This window comes from Lissotriton helveticus, chromosome 9 (assembly GCF_964261635.1).
Source record: "Lissotriton helveticus chromosome 9, aLisHel1.1, whole genome shotgun sequence".
Classification (NCBI taxonomy): Eukaryota; Metazoa; Chordata; class Amphibia; order Caudata; family Salamandridae; genus Lissotriton; species Lissotriton helveticus.
The window spans coordinates 263,590,144-263,611,040 of record NC_136070.1 but is presented as its reverse complement, the minus strand read 5'-3'; the positions used below and the strand labels follow the sequence as shown (position 1 = coordinate 263,611,040).

The window sequence follows — 20,897 nt, the reverse complement described above, 5'->3', positions numbered from 1 at the left end:
TGTCCAACTCAATATTTTATCTACCTTTGAAGGATGAAGGGAGGATTAAACTTAATATAATGTGTACCCATAACTGCAGTTTGCAACCAGGTGCCTGAAGTGGGCAATTAATTGTTGAACTGTCTTACCTGCCTAATCGTCATTAAACAAAGCCATGTTTCAGTCTCTGTGAGCGTTGGATTGTGCGGATTCCTAACTCAGCTAGTCAGGAATAAGGGATGACTTTAGCAACAAGAGTGCAGTCACCAAAATTCCTGTCTTGCCAACGTGGAGTTGTTACTCTTCCATCGTGCGTAACACATGGTAAGGAGTTAATCGTTTCAAAGCTTGATCAGAGCCTTCTCCAATTAAACGGGTAATAATCTAGGTTTAGGCTACATATCTGGCTGGAAACTATGAATATGAATCTGAATGATGCTGGCCAGTGGCGGCAGTAAACTGAAATCTGGAAAAAGACTGATTTTTGTGGCACTTTGGAAAGAAACCTTAATGTCTCGATCCAGACATTCCTCATCCAACCCGTTAGGTCTGGATATCTTGGAAGACCTGGTGCAAATATAAAATAATTAGATACAACAATGCAGCACTGTTTATCAAAGGGAAGTCAAGTATAATGCATTCCAGTTGCAAGAAGCCAGCATTGATATAGGAATTAATCACACCTAACAATTGACAGAGTGAAAGAGAGGGTTTGTACAGTAGTAGTCTGCACTAATATATAGAAATTCTTGGTCACCATTATATTCAGCTGGATTTTAGCAGATTTGAATAATAAACACAAGTTGTGAAGTTACTTTTATGGTGTGAATGTGTGAGAGTGACTGACTGTGTGTGTGACTGTGTGCAAGTGTGTCCCAGCCACTTCCCGGCTACACTAGAAAGAGCTTCAATATAGTTTTTTAAGACAGAAATCTGTGTCGCAATACTTTGAAAATATGTGTAGTTCATGTCTAGAAATCCACCATTTCTTCATGTCTTCCACTCTTGCAAATTTCTTTTAACACAAAAATAGGATCCAAACGGTGTGCGTTGTATTTACCGATCTGTGGGAGGGCACCAATAATGGAAAGAACCTACAGATGAGGAGTGACACACCCACCTCAAAGATAACTTCAGACTATTCTCAAGTAATGACTCATTCTCAGCTTGTGAGTAGATTTTAAAATAACCGAGAAAACAACGAGGACGCAGTATCTGGCATCTAAGGCAACCAGCCTTCAAAGAACTTCCAGGCCAAACTTCACATTACTCTGGGAGGAAACCTCAAGAACATAGTGTTAGCAGATTGTGTGTGAGGGATGCCAAGCCCTATCTTTTAGTGTCAGGATTATCTATCTACCGTCCACTTATCCTGGGACCAATATAGGAAATCTCACTACAGGCCTCTTTACAAGGACCACCCGTAACAGGGTAGGGCTATTATTAGTTATTATCGGTGACATTCAGATTACAAATTGCAGTGCTTCACAGAGATTTTGGGTAATACTGAAAGCACCCAAAGTTTACATATTAAAACAAGCATTTACAATGCAACGGTTTCGCCTTTGGAAAAGTTAGAGCTATTGGCATTGTAAATGACAAAATTTGTATTTACGTGTTGCACCAGATGACGACGGACATAGTATTTTATGCCTGGTCAATAAAATGCATTGACAGCCATCCGAGCCCTGTGTAGATTTAGCTGAGCTTCGGCAGAGACGTTCTAATCTTAGGGAAGGTAGGCGCAGGCCCCCGCCCGGCTCCTCTTCCCCCTCACGTAAAATGAGGTTACAATCCGGAGTTGGCGCTGGGCTGGGCCCGAAAGGAAGGTCTCCATGATGGACTAGGTTAATGAGGCGTTAAATCCTCACCTGCAGAGAGCGGGAGGGGCTCTGTCCTCGGAATGTTTTTTTAAAACATTTTTTATTATCACACTCCGCATTGTGAAGTGGCTGCTCAAGTGGGACATGGGAAGTGTTGGAAAAACAAACCCTTTTCGGGGTCATAAAGAGTGAGCGCTTCCTGCCCCGGCTCCCTGGCTGTCGGCTCTGTGCAGCTCCCATTGCGGGACCAGCGGGGAGCTGTGTGCAGGGAATGGGCCGCAGACCTCCGACCCCCGCCCCGTCACATCGAGGCCCCTAACCCTGCATTTAAGACCCGTCTGTAGCAAGAGCTCTGTTACTTGGCGACCTGCTCAGTAACTGTATAAAGGGCCCGCCGCTTACACGAAGGAGATAGATACAATTATAAAGCACTGCTCAATCACAAAAGCCATTGAACTGAGTTTATCCACCAACACAACAAACGTTTAAAAAAAATAGTCTATAAAAATAATGATCTTCTTCATTGTACCACATGACTTGAGAAGAAAATACTCTCCCTTTTAAGTCAATTAAAGACGTTGTTTTTCGGTCTCGTCTAGCCTTAGCTGTGGAAGAGCTGTTGTGTACAATACCAATACTTGTGTTTGGTCAGTCATTCTTTGCCATTTGTTGGGTTTATTTTCAATATAACTGGATGGCTTCTTATATGATGGCTTTTCTTCTGTGTCTAATGATGACTGGAAAAGAACAAAGTAGTTCCGTGAATGTGAGCAGTAGAAGGATACGAGTCATCCAGTCAAAAGGATGGTAAATAGGTTATTCTCAAGGGGAAGGATAAACACAAGAAAGGGAAGGAAAACAATTGAATAATATGCAAGCACATGAGATTGACATGAAATCCAACGACTTGTAAGCCATTGTTTGTCCCAAATCCCACCGCAAGTAAGGGTTGTCCACAGTAGGTCTGTGACAAAATACATCTAAAAGCTGTCCGTAGGCAAGACCTAACAAGTTGAAAAATGAGATGGCTAACGAAGATAAGGAAAAAAATTATAATAAAACCAAAGGAGAAAGCAAAATGGCATCCACCTGAACCCACTCCAGTAACAACAACACAATTATGGAAAGCAGAATGGTGTGTCCAAATTAAAAACTCTAAAAGGCTCCATGGATTGCAAGTTCACTTACTGGGGGGGTATAGTAAGACCTGGAGGCAACTGTATTGTGCTTTGTGTAGAAGGACTCACAATGAGCTGTGGTGCAACTTTACCCGGAGGAGTTGCCTTTGCATACCTTGGTGATGGCGTCCGTGATGAGCTGAGCATGATGTGTGCAACTCTGCTCTGCTGCATGCCCCCAGCAGCAGACCCTGGAACACCCTATCCATGCAGGGACGGTATAATAGTGGTGCACAGGGTGTCGTCGGTGGACACTGCAGCGGCAGAACACAGAGTATTGTGTTAGGCTTATGGGTGGCGTCGTCATTAAAAGAGATGTTGAGGGTTTGCAGCATGAAGTTTCTGCTGCAGGGTGAAGGTGCACTACTGATATTTTAGGCTGCATTTGAAAGTCCAGTTTACAGTGATTTATAGATGGGTTCTGGTGGTTGACAACATGTTACTGACGCTGGTGCGTAAGTGTGCCTTGCACAGTCAACATTCTACATAAACACTGGGTCAACTGAGTTACAATGCCCATTTTGTGTAAAGGCTGCTTTGTGAGCTTGAGGGTCTCTGAAAATTTAGAGGACTGGTTGGTGCCATACATCGAGCCCGCTTGGAGCGTTCTTCGATTTTCATCAGGGGATGCACTGCTACCTGCCCCTACATACATATGCAACTTGGAGCTGTGCGGAGTAGGCTGGCTGAAGTGACTGCTAGCAGGCAGTATGGAGCTCATCGTAGGTGTAAATAGAGAAGCTAGGGGTGTTGAGCTGGTCTTTATAGCTTGGGCAGAAGGGCTCCCCGGTGGCAAAGTGGCTGCTGGTGATTTGGGAACTTCGTAGCGCTGTGGTTGGGACAGAGGGGGGCTCATTAGTGATACCGTGGCATGGCTGTCATCATTGTTGTGACACGAGCCCCATGTTGCTGCTCCTACTGCCTGCCCTGACTGTTTACATGCACACCTGCAACAGGCTGAGCACCGACAGTAGAGAGAAGCTGGCTCTTGCTGCTGCTCCCAGTCACTCCTCGTAAACCAAGCACTGTGCCGCCAGTTCTTTCCTGCTGCTGAGCATTACTCCATTCCCGAGAAGCACATGCGCCAGCCCCGCTGCACGAGGCCCGGCCAACTGCGATTCGAGAGAACCTACTTAGTCACTACCGGCTTATTCGTCCACTTCGGAGAAGAGCATCGCCTTCAAGGGAGCAGAGGGGTCCGCCATCTTGCTTGTCTGCACTCTCTCCTGAAGTCTTTAGGGAGTTTTGTCTCAGTGCGCCTACGATACTCGCTGGGGCATTATGGGAATCTGGTGTCAACATAGGATCCTCATCCCAGCTAATGAGTTTGCTGTAAAGGAGTGTTCCTAGTCACAGGTGTCACAGTTGTAAACAAGGTGACAGCAAGTGGAGGTCGGGCAGCTGGACGTAGTGTGGGCTGGGCGTAGTAACTGCTTGGCGGCTTAGTGGACTAATGCGTCCACTACAGGGGCCTGTGTCAGCCTTTTATCCTTCTGAGGTTGATAAAGTGAGAACCATTGATTAGGTTAACAGTAATATCTGTTATTCAGCGTCAAGGAACTTTGTCTTTGCTCTCGGTGGGGAGTAAACACAGGAAGAGGCTTGACAAATACATGCCATGGACAAATGAGGAGAAAAAAATTGGAGCACGTTGATGGAGCCAGCAAATGAGAAGCCTATGGGCCGGCTAAGGCCAGCAAAGGAGATGCAGCACATCGCTTCGAAACGGCTCATGCGCTGTCTGCAGCCAAGACCTAATAATAAGCCCAGAATCAAGACATGGGTGGAAGGGTGGAGGTAAAATGAACATGCTTAAGAGTAAATGCAACAGTCATATAACTGAATGTTTAAAGTGACACAAGCCTAAAGTCAGAACTCAGAACTCTTTTTATACGTAGGCAGTACCTCAGCAAGACACCAAGCAACAACAGGAGAAACGGGTGTAATGGCAGGGAAGGCACTGAGCGGCAACAGTGTCCTGTAACCACCTTTGCTCTTCCTTGCTTACTCACTGGCCTTCATCTGGGGCAGTAGGGAAGAGCCGCCTCAAGCAGACACCTGTCCAACGACCAGTCCGGTGTGACCCTATAATTTCAAGAATGAAAGGTGCAGGTATTGTGAGCATGTGATCTTTTTCAGTTGTGTAGTAACTACTACACATTGATTGGTCTGTTTGCCTCATCTTATTCTTTTAATGTTTATATCACAACGTCGGTGGCTATCTTTTGTTTGGTTATTTATTAGAATTGACAGATTCTTTTACTCCGAGTGAGTATGAGTGCAATCCACCCAACAAGATGTTCTTCAGTGTATAATCCCCGTCGATGAACGCCGCTTTGGCTGCAAGTGATGTAAATCGAAAGAAGACTTTCACACCCGTAGGCCACTCCCCTGCAGCTCCTATTGTCTTCCCTCTGGGGACATACCTGGGTGTGGGCCTGAGTATCTGTGAGATGAGTAGCTCCGCTGTGGCTTGTAGCTTTGTTTGAAACCTATAGTGTCTCCCAAGAAAAGGGGAGGCCCATGATCTACTGTTTTATTTACTCTCGATGGCAACACTGCCGCGCGTCATAGTTCACTCGTCTTATTGACAGGGCCTCTGAAGGACGATGCCACACCCTCTTGTACTGAGACCCAGCTTATGACGGGAGGACGTGTACGGACTAGTCTGTGCCCACGACATGCCACTGTGACGTCACTAACCACGCTCACAGATTCGCGTCGGGCCTCTGCTTTTGTTTTTGCAACAAGGAAACCTGAAGCCAGCCCCTAGGCCATGACAGGTGGCCTCCTAAATGAATCCATATGTCTTCAGCGTTCCAAAATATGTAGAGGGAACACGCAGAGCCTAGGCTGGAATTCCTGGTGCAGTGTCATTGGTTTTGGAAACGATTTCTAACAATATACTTTTTCCCGCTTTTTAGTCGGAGGCTGATCATTTTAAGGACACGTGGTTGTGTCATATTACGTTTCTGCCATCCTTACATCATGACCTATACGCTATGCAAAGGCATTGTTTTCAAGGGAATTTTAAAAAAAAAATTTTTATTTAGAAACCGCATGCAAGGATTGTTTTACAGTATCCACCAAACTGCATCACTATGTTCCCTTGACCTCTTGGTCTGTTCAGTAAAACGTACAGCTTTCTCCTTCTGGGCTTTACCCCCTTGCTACCTTTTGTTACGTAGTTTTACTGTGGAATTGTTTAGAATATGAAGTCTTGCTGATCTAATACTGAGGCATGTTTGCCAGAAGCTGACTGGAAATCGCAACATCTTCAAACATCTCTGCGGCGGCTTACTGCAGTTCGGAGCCCTTTACAAACCAGCCTTTCGGCATTGTAAGTGCTTGTTTCGTTTTGTCATGGCGTTCATAAACCAGTTGAAAACATAAGGATTACATGCGTTACATAAAAGATACATACAGAAACAAGTCAGGTCCCGGGCCGGCAGCCAATCACAGCGCGGCCCAGGGAATGACGTCACGGGGGTGTCCCGGGCCGGCAGCCAATCACAGCGCGGCCCAGGCAATGACGTCACGGGGGTGTCCCGGGCCGGCAGCCAATCACACCGCGGCCCGGGACACACGGCAACAAGGGGCGGGACTTAAAAAAAGAGTCAGAAACGCCCACGATTCGCGTTCTGACCGAGGAAAAGTGATTGACTACGATGACTTCCAATGGCTAGCCTCCATTTATGGAGCTAGCCAATGGAAAGAAGGGGCGGGTTCAAGTCCCCCATACTGTTCTAACATTAGTTTTCGCCTGCGCGAAACGCTGCTTGCGCAGCTTTCGACAGGCGAAACCTAAAAAAATGGGAAAGAAAGATAAGCAGAATCAGCGCAAAAACGCGCATTGTAGTTCTCATGTTTTTTAAACATTGGAATTCCCATTCATTTCTTCCCTCGGAATCACTGAGGCACCCCCTGGTAACTAATTCCACGGGTTGGGTAAATTTGGAGAGCTAAGGATTATTCAACAACTTGGAATGATGCCCTAAAACAACTATAGTCGGCAATTTTTCGATTACATTCTTAAGTCCTCAGCCCATTCCTTAAGTCAGCACACAAAAAGGGAATGTTTAGTCTCCCGACCGTGTCTGCCTATAAAATACAATGTCCCTACAAGGGATTTTCACATTGAGGCTGGGCTAACAACCAGTGATGGAAAAATGTAAATGGGGCAGGGTCATCCTGCCACTAGAGGTCAGGGACAGGAGCACTGAGCCAACTACTTTGCGCAAGACCACACAGAAAGAGAGCATAGAGAAAATACTAACGGCCATTATCAAATAAAATTACTTTGCACGTCAAACACACTTTAGCCTTGAATTACATACCTCTGGAAACAAACAGATTAAGCAAGCATTGGCAAAACCAATAGGTTTAACGCTAGCACTCAAGTGCTGACATGAGCAATAAAAATGCCTGCTGAGGTACAAAACAATTAAAAGTATTTTGAGTTAACAGTGCAGGCATGAGATAAAGAATGAAATGTGTGATGACAGAGTACTTTTCAATGTGTAAAAAAGTCTATCATTCATCCCACGGAAGCAGTTAGTGGAGAGGTGAGATTAAAATGTCTCAAGCTGGAGGAGGAGCCAAGCCGGCGTTGAAGATGGCCGCCCGGTCCCCCGGCTCCGTGTACCATCTCCTCCCGAGGGCGCCTTCGGCCTGATATCCTGATTCAGCGGTGCACACACGGGCGCAGGAGCTGCTCCGGTACCCGATGGCGCGTCCCCGAGGTTTGTACCACCTCTACACGGGGAGAAACGGACGGCGGCGTTTGTGGCCCGAGGCAGCTTGCAGACCGGGGACTCGCCTGGGTGGCAGGGCCGGCCATCAATTGAACAACAACGGCCACCAGCTGCAGTGAGGGGCCGGTCGGCTCCGGATCGAATCGGACCGACCGATTTTTGGATCGCTCGCTCAGCGGATGGGGGGCATGAGTTAGAGATCGACCCTTCACGGTTCCCCTGAGTCGTTGGTGCCTTTTTGGGAATTTTGCTCGCTTGCCGCCGGGGACCGTGGTGAGACCCGTCCCGCTAATTGCGGGAGAATCCCAAATTTGGCCCGGCCGCGATTACTAGCGCGGACTCCCTCGGCGGCTGTGTTTTGGCTACGTCTCCACTGTTTTGGTGCCCTGCTGGTAATACCATGACGCCTGAAGCCCTGCTGCGCGTGCCCCGGCCCCAATCTATGATGGTGCCTCCTCGGAACGTAGCGAGGGGAGCAGAGTGCTGCATCCGAGAAACTGAGTCCCGACCTGATTTGGATCCTATGGAGGCAGGGAGCTTGACAACAAAAGGGGGCACGGAGCAGAACTACATCTTGGCGATCTCCTTGCTGCCCTAGCTGACCTTCGCGATACCTTGGAGCAGGATGCCCGTTCACTGGGTGATAAGCTGGATGATGTTGTCTTTGTGGCGGGACTAATGAGCCCGGGTGGTTTGTGGGCGCACACTGGTATGCTTCGCTCCTTACCCAGACGCGACAATATGGCGCCGGCACTGATATCCTGGAATCCGGGACACGGACTCTCGAACCATCTCCAGTTTGTGACATTCGTGATCTAGAACTATCCGTGGGCTCCTGCTTGGAACCGAGCGATGGACTTTCTTTCCACGCCATGCTGTTGGTATCTCTGGTTCTGCTCCAACTACGTTTTAACAATGTGACGATCTTTCCCTGCTCTGCTTTGCGGATTGCGATGTGGCAGTCATGTTATTGTGTCAGGTTGGGTCCATCACACGGGCGGGAATCGGGCTCGGATGAGGTCTGATCGCATCGCTGCACTACAGAATGGCTGCTGTCTGGGTTTGCTCTGATATTCCTATTCTTGACGGTTGCGGATTTGGAGTTCGACAATTTGGTGGGCCATTGTGATATTCGCAGGGCAGGACAAGGATCAATAGTGTTTCCTCCGTTTCGATATTTCCTGCTTGCGGGTTTATGTGGGATGTGTGACATATTGTCTTATTTGTTTCCATGCTGGGCTGCTCCTGTGCCTCGTGCACTGTTCTTTTGTACTACTTTTAACGGAGGTGTTTTACGTCCTGTTCATATACGTTATTTGTAGAGGGAGAGGCCGGGGGACTGTTAGAGGGCTCCCCTCCGTTTTTCCATTTCTTTCCTTTCCTTCCCTCGCTTGGGTTCCCTTTTTAGTCTAGGTGGGTGGTAGTTTCCTTTCTCTCTCTTCTAAATCTCGGGTTTCATAGAATGGGCGACAGGCACTCTGCTGAGGGGGAGGCCGTAGCCGGAGGCAGGGGTGCAGGGTGGGGGGTATTCTCTGTTTTTCTTTCCCTTTTTCAGTTTCTAGGGCCTCTTTTCTCTCTTCCTCTGCTTGGCTTTTTCTTTCTTTTCTTATCTTTGGGATTCCGAGTAGTAGGTGGTTTACCGGATGTTCTTATGTCTCAAGCCAGTGTGGGGGATGTTATAATAGTTCCCTTTTTAGGTACTGCGGGCGTGTGCTGCATTGGGGGGCGTAATAAAAAATTTGTTGTCTATCCTGTTTAGTGCGCGTTAGTGCCTGCGCCCCGCCTGCTGTGGTCCCGAATGTGCATATCCTGATTTGTGATATCCCCCACTTCTGGTGTTATTAGATCGTATGACATCGGATCCTGTTCTATCTCTGAACTTTACGAAAAAACAAAACCTCTTTTATCCTGGTACCATTACGGTGCGACAGTATCCTGGGTGTTGATGTGGAATTGAGGAGGCGGGATGTATGTGTTTTGATTTATTGATTTGCATTGACCGTCTCTGTGATACTGGCCAGCTGTGCTCTTGCTGGCCTGCAATTGTATTTGCTTTCTGTCACAATAAAGGTTTTTATTAAAAAAAAAAAATGTCTCAAGCTAGTGGCTAAAGGTTCCTGATACAAAGATGCAAATGACTAAAGGAGCTTGAACCAAATCCCCTCACGGTATGTATAGAATACAATATGTACGCCAAGGATGGTGAAAGCTGTTACACATTCAACCAAAAAAAGTTCGGAAGCCAGTGCACACTCAAATCTCGATCTATGATTCCAAAGGCCGGATGAAAACACTTTGTCTCAACCCATTGGTCTACTGCGTTTAGTGGTCCATTTTGTCTCTATGTTGAAGAGTATAACTACATAGGGCTTGGAAAATTTGGAGGTTTCAGAGAAAACAACAAAAGTCTGCCTAATGCTACATATCCGGAAATTTAGGACCAACTGCATCTTTAAAAGAGCTGAATGTACATACCCCTGTGCCACTCATCACAGAGCCAGACTCATTTAAACGGCAGTTTGTAAAAAGAACAAGCATTGGTGAAGCAAATAGGCCTCATGCATGCAAGAGCTATCGGCTTTGCCAATGTGCTTTAGCTATGTTGTACTGCTGTTCAGAATGGCTAAAAGTGAATGGCTCAGAGGAGAGTGGTGTGGAGTGTCAGAGTGGAGTGTCACTGTCATGTATTGGAGCGGCATAGTGTGGAGTTGCGTACAGTGGTGTACACTTGAGTGGCACAGAGTAGAGTGCATTGGCATAGTGTGTTACAAAGTATAGTGGCGTAGAGTGTAGTGGCATTGAGTGCAGTGGCATTGAATTCAGCGGTGTAAAATCAATGCATCGTCGTAGAATGCAGTGGCGTAGATTAGAATGGTACAGAGTGGAGTGGGGGCTGTGTGTAGTAGAGTGCAGTGGGATAGAGTGGTACATAGTGGAGTGGCGTAGAGTTCAGTGATGTAGAGGGCAGCGGTGCAGAGTAGAGTCGAGTGGCAAAGAGTGAGGTAGGTTAGAGTGCAGAGTAAAACTGAGTGCCATAGAGTGGTGCAGAGTACAGTATGGTACGGTGGAATGGCACAGAGTGCAGTGGCACAGAGTGGAATAGTGCAGAGTAGAGAGGCAGAGAGCGCAGTGTTGCAGAGTAAAGTGTCAAGAGTGCAGTGGAGTAGAGTGGCAAAGAGACAAGTGGCACAGAGTACAGTAGAGTAGAGTGCAGTGGCTAAGAGTAGAGTGGCGCAGAGTGGAGTACAGTGCAGTGCCGTACACTAGATTGTTTCAGAGTAGAGTTAAGCAGTGTGGAGTGGCATTGAGTGTCATGGAGCAGAGAAAGTGGTGTAGAGTAAAGTGGTGTTCAGTAGATTAGAGTGGAATACAGTGGATTGGTGTAGAGTGCAGGGGCATAGAGTTGGGCGTTACAGAGTACAGTGCATTAGCGTAAAGTGTATTGGCGTAGAGTGCAGTACTGCTGAGTGGCATAGAGTACAGTGGCGTAGAGTGGAGTTGTGCAGAGTAGATTGGTGTGGCCTAGACTAGCGTGGGGTAGAGTGCAGTGCTGAAAAGTAGAGTGGCGGAGAGTACATTGGGGTAGAGTAGAGTGGTACTGGGTAGATTAGGAAGGTGTAGTGTGCTGTGGGATAGAGTTAAGTGGTGCATAGAGCAGAGGAGTGGTGTAAAGTGAAGTGGTACACAGTAGAGTGCAGTGGTGTGGAGTAGTGCAGTGTGGAGTGGAGCATTCATGGTGTGGTAGCACACTGCTATTACAGACAACACGCTTTCAACTGAAAATACCATTACATTTGCTCAGACATACAGTTTTACTAATTAAACTATAGTGCACAAACGAAAATGTGTGGAAATTGCATCACCTAGTGTAATGATTTGTTTTGATCTTATTAAAGTATTTGTTTCCAAAACACTTCAGCAATAACAAACAATTTTCTTCATTTGTGTTCCTAATTCTGATATATTCTGAAATACTTAGTTCATTTAAATGTTGTCGTGAGCTCAGTATTCAGCAAGATTGTCACATAAATCCTATCACTTTAAAGTCCGAGAAAGAAAAGTAAACAATCGCCCGACATTTGAACTCTGTCTTTGAACGCACAACAAATATGACGAGATAAGTACAAGATTTACAGGCCTGTTTACAGAAAGAGAGCACTCAGAAGGACACTGTAAATAAGGTTTGGGCAAGGGAAGGTACGAACTCAAGCTGGAAACCTAAAGCAAATCAAGCCAACAAATGGAAAGCAAGAAACGGAGTTACAAACCACAAAGCCAATGGCAAGCAACAGGCAGAATGCGTTCCTAGGTTAACTTTCTGAATGCCCAAAAGAAATCTTTGGCAAACCAGAAAGCATAGCTGTCTGGTAGGCTACAACCTAAACAAGCATTGGCACTGCCAATAGGTCTGGCTGATGGGAGAACTATTGGCTTGGTCATTGGCGCGGGGTGGCTATAGGGGGGAACGAATGCATGTACATAACATGCATACTGAGGCACTAGACATTTTTAATTCTATGTCAGGACGGAGGCTCCGATTATGCTTTTCTCTATTTCTTTACTGGAGACAGCAGCCAATGAAAACACAGTTAAGAAGAAACAAACTACATTTCCCATGAGCACATATCAACCATAGAGTACATAGAAGGTATAAATACAATCATAGAGGTTCCAACTTCCTCTTTCTTTGCTGCTGCGCAGCCAGTTAAGTGTTTTTTACTTACTCTTGACTTATTGTGCATTTGGGTCTTTCAGCTCATTTGGAAGTCCGGTTCCCTGTTGCGCGATGTGTTTGCTTACCGGCGTTCATTTGGCACCGTTGTGTTCGGGGGCGTGTGTGTCCACCCTCCGTGGCGGGCTTGCTGCATGCGCCCTGCTTTTGTTTTCAGTGGAGCGGGAGTGGGGCTGAGAGACGCGCGTTTCTTCGCGCGTCTCCCATTTTCGTCAGGCTTTCTTCAGCGCATGCGCAGTGCACCGGCTGTGTCGCTTGGTGGCCAGCGGTGGTACTGCGCACTTCGTTCCTGTGGAGCTAGTCAGGACGGTGAAGCGCTCGAGTCTCTCTCCTCAGAGTTTAATTAATTGGCTTTCAAGCCTATGCCCATTAGCCTGTCGTTAGACCCCTGACGCCCTGGTGTGTTCAAATCTGCCAAGGGTTGTAAAATAGTTGCAGAGGCTTTGCCTAGAGTGTGTCAGCAAGCCCTCCCTCCACATTTGATTATTTTTTGACAGGTTTGTGCCTGTTCTGTGGCTTGCTTGGGGTTTTTCACCCCCCCTTGAAGTGCCCTTTGGGTGTTTATATTTTTGCTTCTCCTCTTGGGCATACTACCTTTTTCAAGGTCAAAATGGCAGAATATTATGATGATGATGAGGCATTTTATTATGATGAAGAGGAGCCCGAAGGCTCGGAGGGTGCAGGATACATGGACCAAGCGTTGTATCACGCTATAGCCCCTCTTAAAAGACATTTGGCTGAATATGCCACTCAGCAGGGTTGGCTTCCTTCTACAGGTCGTTCTAAGAAATCCCCAAAGAATCCCCATAAGGCGGATTTTGTAAAATTGGCAAAAAATGTATCTACCACCAAGACATCTAAAGGGTCTGCCTCGTCTTTTCAGACGCACCAAGTATCCACTATGACTGAGGATTCTTCTACTGATTCTTCCTCTGAACCAGTGGCTCCACCTCCCAAAAAGAAAGCTCGCAGAGAGCATTTCGTAGATGCTCCTTCAATTCCGCAAGTCTTAACTTTTGACCCAGATGACATTATTCATCCTAATTCTTCGGCCTGGCTTCCCTCACCTGAAGTTACAGAATATGTACAGGCTCATATTCGTCGTCCCTTTGAAAAGGATGTTCGAGCAAGGTTACGCTCCGAGTGTCCCCGTCCAGACCTGGCGGATAAGTTGGCGGAGACTCCTGATGTTGATCCTTCAATGGTGACTTACATGCGTAAGTATGCCAAAGACCCAAAGAAGGGTCTGGATAGGTCATGGAGGTCCTGCCAGGACAAATTACTTGATCTTTTAGGTCCATTGACCAAGATTCTAGACTTAGCATACTCTGCAAAGAATTCCAATTCTGTGATTGATCCCGATGAACTTGCAGGTTGGTCGCAGCGAGCCATCTGCATTTTAGGCAATGCTAATTGTGCTTTATCATGCGAGCGCCGTCGCTCCATTCTAATGAAATTGGACCCTAAGTTAACGGATCTTACCTCTTCTGAATCTGGTCCCTTGGCACAGGGTTTTCTGTTTGGTCCCCCCTTTTTAAAGGAATTAACAAATTTTGTGGCGACGTTCAGTGGCCTGGACAAGGCGCAGTCAAACCTGCGTCGTGCCTTCCGTCCGGTTTTCGGACGGGCCGGACGAAGGGGACGTTCGTCCGGCCGGGGAGGCAATCAACCTTCTCAACGAGGGGGTCAGTCCCAGAGAGGAGGTGCCCAGGACAACTACGGCTCTGGAAAAACAAGATTTTACCCTTCAAGAAAAGGCAGGAATAACTATGGCAAAGGCGGCTATGGAGGTGCCCAGGGAGGACGTCAAGAATCCTCCAATTCAGGTGAGCTTGATTCTGGCATCCGAGGTTGTGTTGGGGGGCAGACTGAAATGTTTTCTCCACAATTGGCAGCAAATCTCCAGCGATGCTTGGGTGTTGGAGACGATACAAGGTTTCAAACTAGAGTTCTACGAACGTCCTCTCCAACACCACCTTCCTTTACCCCTTGTTTTTTCCCCAACGAGATCAGGACTTCATCACCGAAGAAGTCGAATCTCTTCTGGCGAAAGGTGCCATTGTTCCTTCTTCCCGTCATCCAGACGGTTTCGTCAGCAACATTTTTCTAGTGGAGAAAAAAGGGGGAGGTTCCCGCTTGGTACTCAACCTCAAGGAATTCAATGGCGGCACTGTCTACCGTCATTTCAAGATGGAAGGTATCCATCTTCTTTGAGACCTTCTTCAAGAAGGAGACTGGATGGTCCGGTTGGACCTGAAAGATGCCTATCTGTCTGTCCCGATATATGCTCCCCACCGTCGCTTCCTTCAGTTTCGGTGGTTGGGGAAATGGTTCGAATACACTGTTCTCCCATTCGGTCTTTCTTCCGCTCCATGGTGCTTTACGAAGCTCATGCGTCCAGTGATGGAGTCTTTGCGAGCAAGAGGGGTTCGTTTGATTGTCTATCTAGACGACATACTTTTGATGGCACATTGCCCTTCTCTTCTACAACTTCATTTACAATGGTCCATAGAACTATTGCAGTCTCTAGGGTTTCTTATCAATCCTCTGAAGTCGGATTTTCTACCCTCGCAGAGGATGGATTTTCTCGGTTTCCGCATAGATTCCCTAGCCTGTCAGCTTCTTCTTCCAAGTCAAAAGATCAGAGCGATCAAACGAGACTTACGCATGGTCCTGTCCAAGGACTTGGTATCTTTACGAACTGTGGCTCGAGTCGTGGGTCTGTTGTCCTCTTCGATTCAAGCCATATTTCCAGGTCCCTTACATTATCGGGCTCTCCAACGCCTCAAGATCAGGCATCTTCAGAAAGGTCTTCGTTACTCGGATCTCATTCCTCTTTCCCAAGACGCTCGTTGGGAGATGTTATGGTGGCTGGACCACATGGAGTCCTGGAACGGTCGTGCACTGTTCGGGAAGACTCCGGACATTGTTATCGAGTCTGATGCGAGTCTTTGGGGATGGGGAGCCAGGTGCGGATCTCTGTCGACAGGGGGCCGATGGTCCCTGGAGGAATTGCCCCTCCACATCAATTGTTTGGAACTTCTTGCGGGATCTTTTGCGATCCGCTCTCTTTCCCGTCAAGCAACGAACTGTTGCATTCTCCTCCGTATGGACAACATCTCAGCAGTGAGATATGTCAACAAACTGGGGGGGACGAAATCCAAACTCCTTTCGGAGATCGCCAAGGATTTTTGGCATCTATGCTTGCAGCGCCAGATCACGATTATTGCCGAATACCTTCCGGGTCGCGACAATCGGATTGCGGATTGGAATTCCCGTCATCTCCGGGATTTCAGCGACTGGCGTCTCCACCCTCGGGTGTTTCGGTCTCTGGCCCGGTTTTGGGGTCATTGCCACTTGGACCTCTTTGCCTCTCGCCTAAACAGTCAACTTCCACTGTTTTACAGTTGGCGGCCGGACCCGGAGGCCTTGGCCACGGATGCCTTTCTCCAGTCTTGGCCTCCTCTCCTATGCTATGCGTTTCCCCCCTTCATGATGATTCCCAGGGTTCTGGCCCGCACGAGGCGTTTCCTCTCGGATCTGATTCTCATCACTCCTCTTTGGAGGGCTCAGGCGTGGTTTCCAGTTCTTCTGGAGATGAGTTGCTCTCCGCCGCTCCTTCTCCCCAACAGGTGGAACCTGTTGCTGGACCCTCTTCTGCAGCCCCACCCTCTCATTCTGTCGTGTCATCTCCGTCTTGTTGCGTGGCGGATTTCGGGGGACGCTGGCAAATCGCAGGGCTTTTCTTCGGACGATGCCCGATTTATCGGGGAAGCTTGGGCCCCCAACACCCACAAACGTTACGCGTTAGCTTGGAAACGGTGGTGTGATTGGTGTACTCAGAGGTCAGTGGATCCCTCTTCGGCAGATGTCACCTTAATGCTTAATTTCCTTGCTTCTCTTGCTTCTTCTGGTTTGGCATACAGAACTGTGAATAACTTTCGTTCTGCTATTTCGGCTGGTCACATTCCAGTTGATGTTAAGCCTATTGGGGAACATCCTTTGGTTTCCAAATTACTCAGAGGCATACGGATGGTAAAACCTCCTTGCCCTAAATATGTTACATTATGGGATGTCTCTGTGGTTTTGCGCTTCTTGCATTCCTGGCCTGATAATTCCTTACTTTCTCGAAAACAATTGTCTGCTAAATTGACAATGTTGCTATGCTTATTGTCATGCAAACGAGTATCAGATGTACGTGCTCTGGACCTTGCCGGTCGCATTTTTTCACCGGAAGGTGTGTCGTTTTCCATTTCTCGCCGTACTAAGACTAACACGACTTCTGTGTCTTATCCTGCTTTCCCACACGATCCCAAATTGTGTGTGGTACAGTGCATTAAGGATTATGAGGTGAGTACTGCACCTTTTCGTCAAGATTTGCAGGGTCAACTGCTTATAGCTTTGCAAAAGCCTTTCAAGCCTGTATCTCCCGCAACCTTGGCACGTTGGGTTCGCTGGCTTATGATGGAAGCGGGCATTGACATTTCTGTCTTTGGGGCCCATTCTGCTTGGGTGAGCTATGGCTTCAAAGGCTTTTTCCTTGGGGGTTGGCCTCCAGGATATCATGAAGGCCGCTGATTGGTCTTCAGAATCTGTTTTCAAAACATTCTATTATAAACCTATTGTTGATATTGCCTCTGTTGTGGGGGACAGCTTTCAACAAGCATAATCGGAGCCTCCGTCCTGGCATAGAATTTAAAATTTGCTAACATTCGTGCCAAGAATTTTCAATTCTATTAAGGACAGGAGGCGAGGATTATCCCACCCTATTCATATTTTTATGCATTGAATTAAATATGCAGTTTGCTATACTGTAATGTTCTTTATTACATGACTCTTTTCCCGCCCTATTGTGAATTTTGTACTCTATCCTTTGGAATGGCCTTTACGGCTCTGTTTTTATTTCCTCCAGGCTCCGACCTTAAATGAGATGTGCTGTGAGTTCCTGCTCCTCGTGGGTCTTCTTCTATTCCTATGGCTCTGGGAGGTGCCTCCGTCCCTTCACAAGGATGATGATTTTTCCTTTGGACGTTCTTAATGGATTTTGACTTTCTAAGGTTTTCTGGTTCTGGACATAGAAAGAGGAAGTTGGAACCTCTATGATTGTATTTATACCTTCTATGTACTCTATGGTTGATATGTGCTTATGGGAAATGTAGTTTGTTTCTTCTTTACTGTGTTTTCATTGGCTGCTGTCTCCAGTAAAGAAATAGAGAAAAGCATAATCCTCACCTCCTGTCCTTAATAGAATTGAAAATTCTTGGCACGAATGTTAGCAAATTTTAAATTTACCAATATAACATGGTGGGCAGCTATGTTAGATCAAGTAATACAAAAAGTTAAAAAAAAATGTGAACAAATGTAAATAAATGAAGTGAACAGTCATGCAGAAAGAAAGATGAAAAGCTGAGTGGACCCACCGGTCGAACACAGGCTCCTACTGTGGGAATGGATTAGTCCACTGAGCCACCAACTATAGAGTGTGGACCAGTGAGGGCTCAAGCGGTACAATATTTGTGAAAGCCCAACAAGCTCAGAGTGCAAACACCAGCTTAATGTGCGCTAAAATTGCCGTAAAAGACGTAGAGCTCCACGAGTGATGTAAGAAATAAGGGAACCCATCTGGAAAAGCTTACCCAATGTCCTCAAGCCCCCCCCCCCCCCCCCCAAATCAAACATGGCCCTCGAGATGGCCTGTTCCGGACCAGGAATACAACAGCGCGACACGCATATACATAGATGAGAATGCAAGTGAAAGCACAACGCGTTGTGTGGAAATAGTAACTTGACCCACGAGGACTGCAGCTGCCACCTTGCGTGCTCCATATAGTTACAAAATGAGTGCGTGCTCCTGCTCGCTCCAGAGAGCAAATCGCAGTGGGAGTGAACATTAGAAAAGAGGTGGGACATGCACCCACCTTTAGCCATTGCGCGGTTGCATTATTGAAAGACACGCAAAAGCCAATCCAATGTGTGGGAGGAGACAGACCCACATGGAAAAGCCACAAGAAGCCTCGCAGAGCAGCGCATTCCGCGCTGCTAGGCTCGACCTAAAAATTAAAGAGCTGGAACAACATCCCTGTATTAACCAGCATGGCTCCAGTGCTACTCCAATTAGGAAATCGTTGAAAGCTCACTTCTTTAAAGCACAATACATTAGCCATCCACAACCTAGCTTCCTCTACTATTACTTGTTGACTTTATGCTTGTCTTGGTCTATATATGGCAGCTCCCTTTAGGCTAGAGAAATACCATATACATACATATATAAAACTCCCACTAAGCATTAGGTCAGGTCTTAAAAGTTGGGGGTGGGTTGAAATTGATCTCAAATGGGAACTGAAGCAAGGCACTATCCAAGGAGAGCATCATGCTGATGACAATCCAGTGTTTTAAGTTTTTTTTTTTTTAAACTGTCAGTGGGCCGCTCCGTTATGGGCCTTTTGTAAAACATTTTTGCTAATCATGTCCTGGCTGGAAGTAGGTATCAAAGAGGTGGGGCATCCAAATAACCCACAAAGTCCCACCCCTATTTCTGATAGAGAACCACATTGTCGACACTTTTAAACTTTAGGGAGACCAGGCTACCCATAGCTGTTCTCAATCATGTATTTATTGCATTTTTAAAAGGGATGGTTGAACTTCTCTACAATGTGTGAACCATTAGATATGTTTAATGATGCCAACTTTATAGTATATAATTGTGAAAATAATGTTTGTCAATCTGGGGGGCGATTTTTTTTTTTTTTTACAGAGTTCAGGTATAGCATGGCATTAAAATGTTTGAAGACCATTACATTAGGATGCCAAAAGGAAAACAGTCATCTCAGTGATCTGTAGTAATTTGGTAACCAAACTTTGGGTCAGTGGTGAAATTCTGAGAGATTCTTGCACTATTAGGCAGTCTACTTTCGGTCCAACCTCAACGGGCTTCTAAGGGTCTAGACACAAATACCTTGGAATTATAATATGTTATTGAGCAATCTGCTGATCAAAACCTCTATTTTGTTTGGGACATGTGTTGTTAGATGTTTCCACTACTGTGCATACTTCTGCCGTTCTCTAGTCTGCCTAGCAACCTCCGCACCCTATACCTTCCGCACTGCAGTGACCCTGGGCTCACCTTAGGCCACCTCTCCCCGCACCACTGCCCAGCAGCAGAAGCGGAAAGCAACGGTGCCACCAAGTAACAACCGCCATCTTACAGGAAGAAGAGCGGTCGGCAAGGTGACAGGGGGCATAAGTCACGCGCTGTCAACCGCTGTCTGCCTCTCCCTCTAGGGCAAGGAGCATCTGAGGTGTCCCACGAGCGCCACTGGAACAGAAGCTCTATCGAAGTCACTTCCTACACTGGAACACAGCCGACACCACCGGCCATCTTGGATAGAAGGTGGATGTGCAACAATGTATGTACTACGACATTCATTGCCATAATATAACAGGCATTGGCATAGCCAATAGGTCTCGCCTTTGGGACCTTATAAGTGTTTACCCATGCAACAGTTGATGTTGTTGCACTAAGGATATTGTGCGGCATAACTAAATACTTATAAGGTCCCAAAGGCGAGACCTATTAGCTATGACAATGCTCGTTTACAGGGTGTTTTCTCTTGTTTACAGCACAAATCAATCCTCTTATTCTCTACTCCCATAGTATTGGAAATCATTTTGGCACAGAAACATGCAAACTCAATGGCCCCATATTTTGCTTTGAATGAACACTTCAGACTTTGCCATTTCATAGGTTTAGAGACACAGGCACACTCAGAATTAGGCATTGTCCTAGACATCCTGCTACTACCAGAAGGCTGGGTCTTGGACAAACTTGAATCTTTAACATTCTTTCCGGTGTCATTTACAACAGGCCCCATGAACGTTTTGTCAGTTGATTTAACTGAGGAACTAATAACATGTTTTTAAGTTCCCTTTGAAAACGTCCTCACTGTCGTCCATGTCTTGCTCTTGGTTGTCACTAGACCTATGCCATGATTGTTCTGCCATTTTAGCAAAACTTCGCAGGCCAAATGTTTGTTTATAACTGAAAGTATGGTGGTTGGCACATTAAAAAAATGTCCTTGTTTTACAAAAGCCTCAAATCATTGGGAGGAGCCCACTGGGTAAAGAGAAACTGGAGTCCTCTTGAAGCGAGAGTAAAAGGCTGTGGTATCAAACGCTGCCGCACAGGATGTGCTCTGAAGCCTATGGTGTTGAAAGGTGAACAGACAGACGCAGGCATGCTAGCAATGCCATCACGGAGCTGATTGCAGAGATCTCCAAGGAGGCACTGACCTGCATAGCAGCCAGATCTGACAGGAGAGAGAGCAGGAAGGCAATGAGCAAGAATGGCAACCTCAGGGCAAAAGACAGCAATGTACAACGCTGCTTTACACAGAAAAATAATTGAATCCTAAAATTTTGATATATGCCCACA

General features: G+C 46.7%; 1 pseudogene; it reads right to left on the bottom strand.

The window, feature by feature from the left end:
- Nucleotides 1-2,986: 2,986 nt before the first annotated feature.
- Nucleotides 2,987-4,185, bottom strand: LOC144783170 (uncharacterized; annotated as a pseudogene).
- Nucleotides 4,186-20,897: the final 16,712 nt, after the last annotated feature.